This window comes from Mustela lutreola, chromosome 2 (genome assembly GCF_030435805.1).
Source record: "Mustela lutreola isolate mMusLut2 chromosome 2, mMusLut2.pri, whole genome shotgun sequence".
Classification (NCBI taxonomy): Eukaryota; Metazoa; Chordata; class Mammalia; order Carnivora; family Mustelidae; genus Mustela; species Mustela lutreola.
Window position 1 is genome coordinate 80335089 of NC_081291.1, and position 10444 is coordinate 80345532.

Here is a 10444-nt window from a genome sequence, read left to right on the forward strand (position 1 = left end):
AAAGCAACCATTAAAATAACAAAATAAAGAATTACAGTTAATAAGCCAATGAAGGAGATAAAATGGAATCATAAAAATATTTCAGTAATCTAAAGAAGGTGCAAAAAGAAGAAAAAGGAAACAAAGAATAGATTGGACAAATAAAAAACGAATAGCAATGTGATAGGTTTAAACTCAAAATAACAGTAATCATGTTAAATGTAAATGGTTTAACCACACCAAATAAAATTCAGAGGCTGTCATATCAGATTAAAAAGCAGGACATAACTATATGTTGCCTATAAGATGCTCACTTTAAATATAAAAACATACTCAGGTTAAAATGTAAAATATTAAAGAGATATATGTGCTAATACTAATCAAAAGCAATCTGGAGGGGCTATATTAATATCACAGTAGACTTTAGAGTAAAGAATAAAGCAGATTATTTCATAATGATAATGAAATTTATCAGTAGGTCATAATAATCCTAGGTGTTTATGAATCTAATAACAAAGACTTATCCCAGTTTTTGGTAACATTAAAAAAAAAAATCAATGACCCCCCCATCAATGAAATTATCATGGTTTTAGACTAAAAATGAAAAACTATGATTGTCTTCATAGATGAAGAAAAAGCATTTGATAAAATCTGATATTCATTCTTGGCAAAACCTCTCAGCAATCTTGAAATAGAACTGAATTTCCTCAACCGTATTACAGGACATCCATGAAAAACCCAGAAGGAACATCATACTTAATAGCAAAAATAAGAATATATTCTCCACCAGATCAGGAACAATGTTTCCTCTCACTGTTTCTACTCAGTGTGATACTGGAGGTTCTAAAACAGTGTAAGAAAGAAGAAAAATCAATAAAAGCCTCCCAGGTTAGAAAGGTTGAAGCGAATCTGTTTTTGTTTGCAGATAACATGATCATAAATAGACAAAAATTCTGTGGTCATTAAAACTAATATGTTATTTCAATAAAGTTGTAGGATAAATGATCAGTACACACAAGTTTATTGTATTTTTTACATACTAGCAACAATCAGAAATTGAATTAAAAATACTACTTACACTGGGGCGCCTGGGTGGCGCAGTGGGTTAAGCCGCTGCCTTCGGCTCAGGTCATGATCTCAGGGTCCTGGGATGGAGTCCCACATCGGGCTCTCTGCTCGGCAGGGAACCTGCTTCCCTCTCTCTCTCTGCCTGCCTCTCCGTCTACTTGTGATTTCTCTCTGTCAAATAAATAAATAAAATCTTTTAAAAAAAAATAAATACTACTTACACATAGTATCAAAAATACGAAATTCTTAGATATAGAACTGACATAAGATGTATAAGACCCTATGCTTTAAAAACTATAAAACGGTGATGAGAAAACTTAAAGAAGGCCTAAATAAACAGGGAGATATATTGTATTCATATCAAAAGGCTCAATATTGTTAAAAAGTTAATTTTCCCAAATTGATACATAAATTGGGCAGGCTTTTATTTTTTCTTTTAAATTGACAAGCTGATTCTAAAATTCCTTTGGAAGTGGAAAAGACTTAGAATAGCCAAAAAACTTGAAAAAAGGGGATTTTGTCTTTAAGGTTTTTTATAAAACTGCACTAACCAAGTCAGTTTGTGTATAGATACATATGTATATGTATATGTATATGTACACATACAGTTGGCATAAAGCCAGAAAGGTAGAGCAGTGGAATTCAGTAGGGTGTTTAGATAGGTTTTCACAACTGATACCTGACTTTCAACGACAGTGCAAAACAATCCAGTGGACGGAGGGTAGTCTTCTTAAAAGGTGCTAGGATACTTGGATAATCATATGCAATCTATGTTTCACACTGTATTTAAGTATCTGTTCATAATGGATAATAGACTTACCCATAAAACCTAGTATTACAGCATTTACAGAATACATAGTAGAAAAGCTTTGTGATCTTGGTCAAGTGAAGACTTCTAAGGTCTGACATCAAATGTACTATTTTTAGAAAAAATTACTGGTACATTGGACTTTATCAAAAGTAAGAACTAGGGCACCTGGATGGCTCAGTTGTTAAGCATCTGCCTTTGGCTTAGGTCATGATCCGAGGGTTCTTGGGATCGAGCCCCGCATCGGGCTCTCTGCTTGGCAGGAAGCCTCGTTCTCCCTTTCCAACTCCCCCTGTTTGTGGTCCCTCTCTTGCTGTGTGTCTCTCTCTGTCAAATGAATAAGTAAAATCTTAAAAAAAAAAAAAAATTTTTTTAAGTAAGAGATCTCTCTTTTTTTTAAAGACTTTATTTATTTTTCTATCAGACAGGAAGCACAAGTAGGCAGAATGGCAGGCAGAGGCAGAGAGAGAAGCAGAGTCCCTGCTGAGCAAGGACCCCAATGTAGGACTTCATCCCAGGACCCTGGGATCATGGCCCAAGCTGAAGGCAGCCGCTTCACTCACTGAGCCACCCAGGGATCCCAGAACTTCTGCTCTTTGAAAGGCATTGCTAAGAGAGTAAAAAGACAAGCCATGGAATGGGGGAGATATTAATCTCTAGAAGTTTTACACCTTTGTGTGCTCACTCAAGAAAAAAAAAAAGGTTGTGACTCTTGATTATATTAATTTGGATCAAATTTATATTTTTGAGATACTAAGCATTTCTAGCCAGGATGGTATGCCTACTTACTGAAGTGATATTTTATATCTTTTAAAAATATGTTGTGCTTTTCTTTTTATAGATTCTAATTTGTTGCTGAGAACTTATTCTTATGTATTATATCAATTAATCATGAATGAGAAAGTTTTTTATTTTTCATTTTAAAATTTATTAATGATATTTTTTAAGCTCTTGATTTTTCCTTATACAACTTGTATTCAGCTCTTTTACCCAATTCTCTAGTTTACACTAAAACTTTATAATAAAGTTTCTTGGCGTTTCTAGATAGTCATCGTGCCATCAACAAATAAAGGAGATCTTGTGTCTTTATTTCTATTATACATAATACTGATTTTGTTTTCTGTTCTTACTACTTTAGGTGGGTTCTCTAAAACAATGTCTCCTTAAACCACAGGGAGAATTTATTGACGGGGGGTTGACAAAAGCTGAGGAACCATGCTTGACACTAGGGCATTACTTGATATTTTCATCCATTTATACATAGTCTTTTCAAGGTTCGAAATCATGGAAGACAATTGCAACTGGCTGAGCTTGGCTTTCTTACTTACACTCGGCAATATGAGGGCAATGAAAGGATATCGGTCTCTGTCAACTTTCCAGTTGGGAGGTCAAGTAATCCAGATACAATGCACTAGAGTAAAAAGTATGCACATGAGAAAGACCAGAATGGATGCCAGGTTTCAAAAAATGAAAAATTTCTCCTTGAATGGACTTCTTGTCAGAATAGCTTGGGTATGATATCAGTGCTCCTGATCCCATTAGTCCTAAAGCTCCATTGCCTTCATTAAGAACATTCCATAACATTCCCTGTATTAATCTGATCATGCTGTCATAATGAAATACCACAGGCTGAGTGGCTGAAACAACAGAACTTAATTTATCATAGTACTGGAGGCTGGAAGGCCAAGGCCAAGGTGCTGGCAATGTGGGTGCTGGTTAGGTAGCCATCCCCTCACCGGGAGCTCACATGGCCTTTTCTCAGTGCCTGTGTGAAGGGAAAGAGAACAGGCTGGGATCTCTTCCATCTCTTCTTAAAGGGGCACTAATCCTATCATGACAGCCCCTACCCCATGACTGCTATCACTCTAACCCTTTCCAAACAGCCTCATTTCCAAACACCATCACATTGGGGTTGAAGTCTCCAACAACTGTTATTTGGGAGGAAGGACACAATTCAATTCATAGCACCGCCTTTATTATCCTGAAATAAAATTCATAAATAGTATACTGCCTATGTTCACAATTTTATGAAGTGAATATGATCACCTGAAGTATAAAGGAGATATTTAAAAAGTAATTCATAATAAAATGATACATTGACAAGAGTGTGAGAAAATATGAGTAGTTAAATATTTAACTACAGGAGTGCCTGGGTGGCGCAGTCGGTTAATCGTCTGCCTTTGGCTTGGGTCATGATCTCAGGGTCCTGGGATCAAGCTGCGCATTGGGCTCCCTGCTCATGAGGGAGTCTGCTTTTTGCTCTCACTTTCCTTCTATGTTCTCTCTCTCTCTCTCACACATAAATAAATAAAAATCTTTAAGAAAAATTTAACTACATGTAGAAATTCCATGACTATACATATAGAAAATGTAGACTGACTTTTGTGGATGGGCTGGTGATTCAAATATCATGAAGTTGAAATGAAAAACAACTCCTACTAACATTTCGATCCAAACAAAATACAATCTTCTGTTTATTTAAATGATAATTGTGTGTCTATACATTCAGTTATTATTAGAACCATGCTATTTGATGGGGGGGTTGTTTTTATATAATATTTGTGCTTTATCTGCATTTATGAATCTAGTATTTTCTCTTTTTCAAGATTTTATTTATTTATTTGAGAGAGAGAGAGAGAGAGCGAGCACGCGCGCACAAATGGGAGGAGGGGCAGAGGGAGAGGGAGAAGCAGCCTCCCTTGCCAAACAAGGCACCCGGTGCAGGGTTCAATCCCAGGATCCCGGGATCATGACCTGAGCAGAAGGCAGATGCTTAGCAGACTGAGCCACACAGGCACCTCTAGTATTTTCTTTTCTATTTAAGTCCTTACTTAAATTCCAGTTAGTTGGGGTGCCTGGGTGGCTCAGTGGGTTAAAGCCTCTGCCTTAAGCTCAGGTCATGATCCCAGGGTCCTGGGATCATGGACCCACATCAGGCTCTCTGCTCGATGGGGAGTCTGCGTCCCCCTCTCTCTCTCTGCCTGCCTCTCTGCCTACTTGTGATCTCTCTCTGTCAAATAAATAAATAAAATCTTTTAAAAATTTTTCCAGTTAGTTAACATACGTGTAATATAAGTTTCAGGTATACAATATAGTGATTCAACACTTCCATGTAACACTTGGTGCACTCCTGAATCCCCCTCAGAAGTGCACTCCTGGGGGCACCTGCGAGGCTCAGTGCGTTGAGGCCCCTGCTTTCGACTTGGGAGGTGGTCTCGGGGTCCTGGGATTAAGTCCCGTGTTGGGCTTTCTGCTCGGCGGGGAGCCTGCTTCCTCCTCTCTATCTTCCTGTCTCTCTGCCTATTTGTGATCTCTGCCTATCAAAACAAATAAAATATTTTTTTTAAGTGCACTCCTGAATCCCCATCACCTGTTTAACAAATCCCCCTACCCCTACCCTACCCTCTGGTAACCACCAATTTGTTCTCTATAATTGAGAAGTCTGTTTCTTGGTTTGCCCCTCCCTCAGAGAGGGGAAAAAAGGGGGGGTTCCCCCTTTGCTCATTTGTTTTGTTTCTTAAATTCCATATATGAATGCAATTATATGATATTTGTCTTTAACTGACTTACTTCACTTGGAATAATCCTCTCAAGCTCCATCCACGTTCTTGCAAATGGCAAGAGTACATTCCTTTTTTATGACCGAGTAATATTCCTTGTATATATTTATCATATTCTTTTTATCCATTCACCAGTCAATGGACACTTGGAGTGCTTCCAAAACTTAGCTATTGCATATAATGCTACTATTAACATTGGGGTGCATGTATCCCTTTTAATTAGTATGTTTGTATTCTTTGTGTGAGTACCTGGTAATGCATTTGTCGGATCATAGGATAATTCTATTTTTAACCTTTTGAGGAACTTCTATTTTTTTTATAATTTTTTTTATTTTTTATAAACACATATTTTTATCCCCAGGGGTACAGGTCTGTGAATCGCCAGGTTCACACACTGAGGAACGTCCATATTATTTTCCACAGTGCCTGCACTGGTTTGCATTCCCACCAATGGTGCAAGAGGACTCCCCTTTCCCCACATCCTCAACAACACCTGTTGTTTCTCGTGTTGTTGATTTTCGACATTCTGACAGGTGTGAGATAGTATCTCACTGTAGTTTTGATTTGCATTTCCCTGATGATCAATGATATTGAGCATCTTTTCTTTTTTAAAGGTTTTATTTATTCATTTGAGAGAGAGCACAAGCAAGGGGAGAGGTAGGCAGAGGGGGAGGGAGAAGTGGTCTCCCTGCTGAGCGAGGAGACGGACTGTGAGGCTCCATCCTAGGACCCTGGAATTATGACCTGAGCCAAAGGCAGATGTTAACTGACTGAGATACCCAGGCATACTGGTCATATTTTCATGTGTCTGTTGGCCAATGGTATATCTTCTTTGGAAAAATGTCTATTCATGTCTTCTGCTCATTTTTAAATTCGATTATTCATTTTTGTGGTGTTAAGTTTTATAAGTGTTTTTATATATTTTGGATACTAACCCTTTATGAGAGGTCATTTGCAAATATCTTCTTCCATTCCCTAGGCTGCCTTTTAGTTTTGTTGATTGTTTCCTTGCTGTGCAGAAGTTTTTCATTTTGACGAAGTCCAAATAGTGTATTTTTGCTTTTGTTTCCCTTGCCTCGGGATGTATATCTAGAAAGAAGTTGCTATGGCCAATGTCAAAGAGGTTACTGCCTGTGTTCTTTCCTAGGATTTTTACGGCTTCATGTCTCACATTTAGGTCTTTCATGCATTTTGAGTTTATTTTTGTGTATGGTTTAAGAAAGTGGTGCAGTTTCCTTCTGCATGTGGCTGTCCAGTTTTCCCAACACCATTTGTTGAAGAGATTGTCTTTCTTCCATTGGACATTCTTTCCTGCTTTGTCGAAGATTAGTTGGCCATAGAGTCAAGGGTCCATTTCTGGGCTCTCTATTCTGTTTCATTGATCTATATGTCTGTTTTTGTGCCAGTACCATACTGTTTTGATCACTACAGCTTTGTAATACAACTTAAAGTTGGAAACTGTGATGCCTCTGGCTTTGCTTCCCTTTTTCAAGGTTGCTTTGGCTCTTTGGAGTTTTTTGTGGTTCCACACAGATTTTAAAATTGTTTGTTTCAGCTCTGTGAAAACTGCTGGTAGTGTTTTGATAGGGATTGTTTGAAATGTGTAGATGGCTTTGGGTCGTATAGACATTTTAACAATATTTGTTATTCCAGTCCATCAGATTGGAGTGTCTTTCCATTTTTTGTGTCATCTTCAATTTCTTCTAGCAGTGTCATATAGTTCTTAGAGTAGTGGTCATTCACCTCTTTGGTTAGGTTTATTCCCAGGTCTCCTGCTGTTTTGGTGGAATGGTAATTGGGATTGATTCCTAAATTTCTTTCTGCTGCTTCTTTATTGGTGTATAGAAATGGAACAGATTTCTGTCTGTCTGTTTTATATCCTGCGACTTTACTGAATTCGCTTATCAGTTCTAGCAGTTTTTTGCATTTTCTGCATAGAATGTCATATCATCTGAATCACAAATCACAATTAAAAAAGAATCAACCCAGAATGGAGTTGAAAAGAAAAAAAAATCATATCATCTGCAAATGTTAGAAGTTTTACTTTTCCTTACCAAAATGGATGCTTTTTATTTCCTTTTGTTGTCTGACTGCTGTGGCTAAGACTTCTAATACTACATTAAATAATTGTCATTAAATAATTGTGGTGAGAGTAGACCATAGAGGAAAAGCTCTCATTGAAGATGATGTCAGCTGTGGGTTTTTTGTATATGGCCTTTATTATGTTGAGGTATGTTCCCTCTAACCCCACTTTATTGGGGGGGGAGGGTTATCATGAATGGATGTTGTACTTTGTCACATGTTTTTTCTGGCTCTATTGAAATGATCATATGATTCTTCTAATTTTCTTTATTAATATGGTGTTTCACGTTGACCAATTTGAACAACCCTTGCAACTCAGGAATAAATCCCACTTGATCATGAATGCTTTTTAAAATGTATTATTAGATTCGGTTTGCCAGTATTTACTGAGAATTTTCACACCTGTGTTCATCAGGTATATTGGCCTGTAAGTTCTCATTTTTAGTGGAGTCCTTATCTGATTTTTGGCATCAGAATAATGCTACTTTTGTTCTTATATGTAAAATGGAACTACATTCTGGGTTCAGATTGTTATTAAAAGGTTGTTCTTTTGCAAGTAGTATAATATGATAAGGCACATGCTGACCAACAAAATGGACACCAGCTTTAGAGCTGGTGGCCCACCACTATGCTAACCATTAACCCTTTGATTGATGGATTGTATTTGTGTGTGTGTGTGTGTGTGTGTGTGTGTGTGTGTGTATTTATTTTGGAGGGTTTCTAGGGGGTCCCTAGGGAAGAAGCTGTGGCAGTTGGGGGCATCTGGGAGGCGCTGGCTGTTTACTGATCAGCATATTTGTATGTTATTCTTTTAAAAATTGCTTCAAAATATTTGCCTTTCTTTGGGTTACCTGTAGTGCTGTTCTGTTAAAAATCATTCACTTCTTTTAGTATTCTCTTATAACCATTTTATATTCAGATATGCCTGTATTTATAGATTTTTAAAAATAATTTCTAATGTTGTATATTTGTATTTGTTCTCTGTTTTCCCATGGTTTTTAAGAGTTATATATATTTTTCTTTTTAAAAATCAGTGTTTGGTTCTTCTCTGTTTAATTAAGCCCTAATTTTATTTTTTATTAAATTCTCTTGATCAGGGGCTTATACAATTTGTAGTTTCTTATGCCTATTTAGTTCATTATTTTCACTTTATAATTTTTACTGATAAAAACATTTAAGGCCACAGATTTTCTTATAAGTATCTGATTGTCTCAAATATTTTTTTAACCTTCCTTCTAGACTCAGCTAAATTCCTACATTTCAATTTATTGATGTTTCTCAGGTTTCTTTTTTTTTTTTAAAACTAACTTTACCGGAGTAAAATTTACATAAATAAAATGAACACATTTTAAGTATGCAGTTGAATGAGTCTTAACAAATGTATAGCATAAAGCATTTCTCTGATCTCAGAAGATATGTTTGTGTCTTTTACTGGTCCAAACCCAATCTCTATGCCCTGGCCTAAGGCATCCACTAATTTGTGTTCCATCCTTTTAACTTTCCACAACTTCATATAAATGAATCATACAGTGTGCACTGTTTTGTTTCTAGCTGCTCTTTAATATTAATATTAAACAAAGAAATACATAGTTCTAAGCCTGCCACCTTGTAAGTGCTTAATAAATCTTTGCTATTTTTACTGCTATTCTGGGACAGGATTGTAAACAGTCTTGTACCTCTAACTCTGTGCACGCATTCATAGGTGGTCAACATACCCTTTTTAGTTTGACTGTGGAATATACTGAATTTTAAACAAGTATTTGCAAATATCATGTTAGATACTGTGTAACCACTTTGCAAACATTGATTCACTTATTGCTCAGAATGACCCTATGAGCAAAGTATGTGATCCTCATGTAACAGGAGGCACTGATGTACAGAGGGTCAGAAAACATGCCCAGATCATTTATCCAGCAAATGGCAGAGCTGAAGTTTCAACCCAGGCATTCAGGCTGCTGAATCTCAGTGCTTAAAGACTGTGCCATGGGATGGGTCCATGAAGTGCAATCTTAGCACAAATCATGTGTTCCAGAATGTCCTTCATTCTCACAATATAGGTACTATTATCAATTGGACCGAGGAGATCACTGATAGTTGAGTGATCTAAAAGTCACATGACACTTCAGTGTCCGCAAAGCTGATTCCAAGCTCAGTGATTTCCCACTTCCTTTTCTTTTTTTTTTTTTAAGATTTTATTTATTTATTTGACAGATCACAAGTAGGCAGAGAGGCAGGCAGAGATGAAGGGAAGCAGGCCTGCTCCCTGCTGAGTAGAGAGCCCAATGCAGGGCTCAATCCCAGGACCCTAGGATCATGACCTGAGCCGAAAGCAGAGGCTTAATCCACTGAGCCACCCAGGTGCCCCTGATTTCCCACTTCTTCTTCTTTTTTTTTTTTTTTTTAAAGATTTTATTTATTTATTTGACAGACAGAGATCCCAAGTATGCAGAGAGGCAGGCAGAGAGAGAGAGAGAGAAGGAAGCAGGCTCCCCGCCAAGCAGAGAGCCTTATGTGGGGCTCATCCCAGGACCCTGGGATCATGACCTGAGCCGAAGGCAGAGGCTGTAACCCCCTGAGCCACCCAGGCACCCCTGATTTCCCACTTCTTGATGTAATTTCTCTATTTTCCCACAACCCGTTACGCTTCTAGAGTTACAAGTCAACTTTTGTAGACGTGGTCTGCATATTCAATCTGAGCAGCGTTGGCAAAATCTCAATCTGCTGGGCAGTTTTGGGAACTGCAGTAAAACTTTAAGCATCCGGCTTCTCTGGGAGTTTTTTTGTTTTGGTTTGGTTTGGTTTTTTTTACGCTTTAAGTGCTTCTCATTGCCCACTAGAGGGCAGATTTGTGTCACCACTCTCTTTTTCAAGCGCACAAAAATGATGCCAGTGGAGCAGGCAGAAAGAACCACAAGCTGAGAGCAAATACTGTCCAGAAAATTAAAAT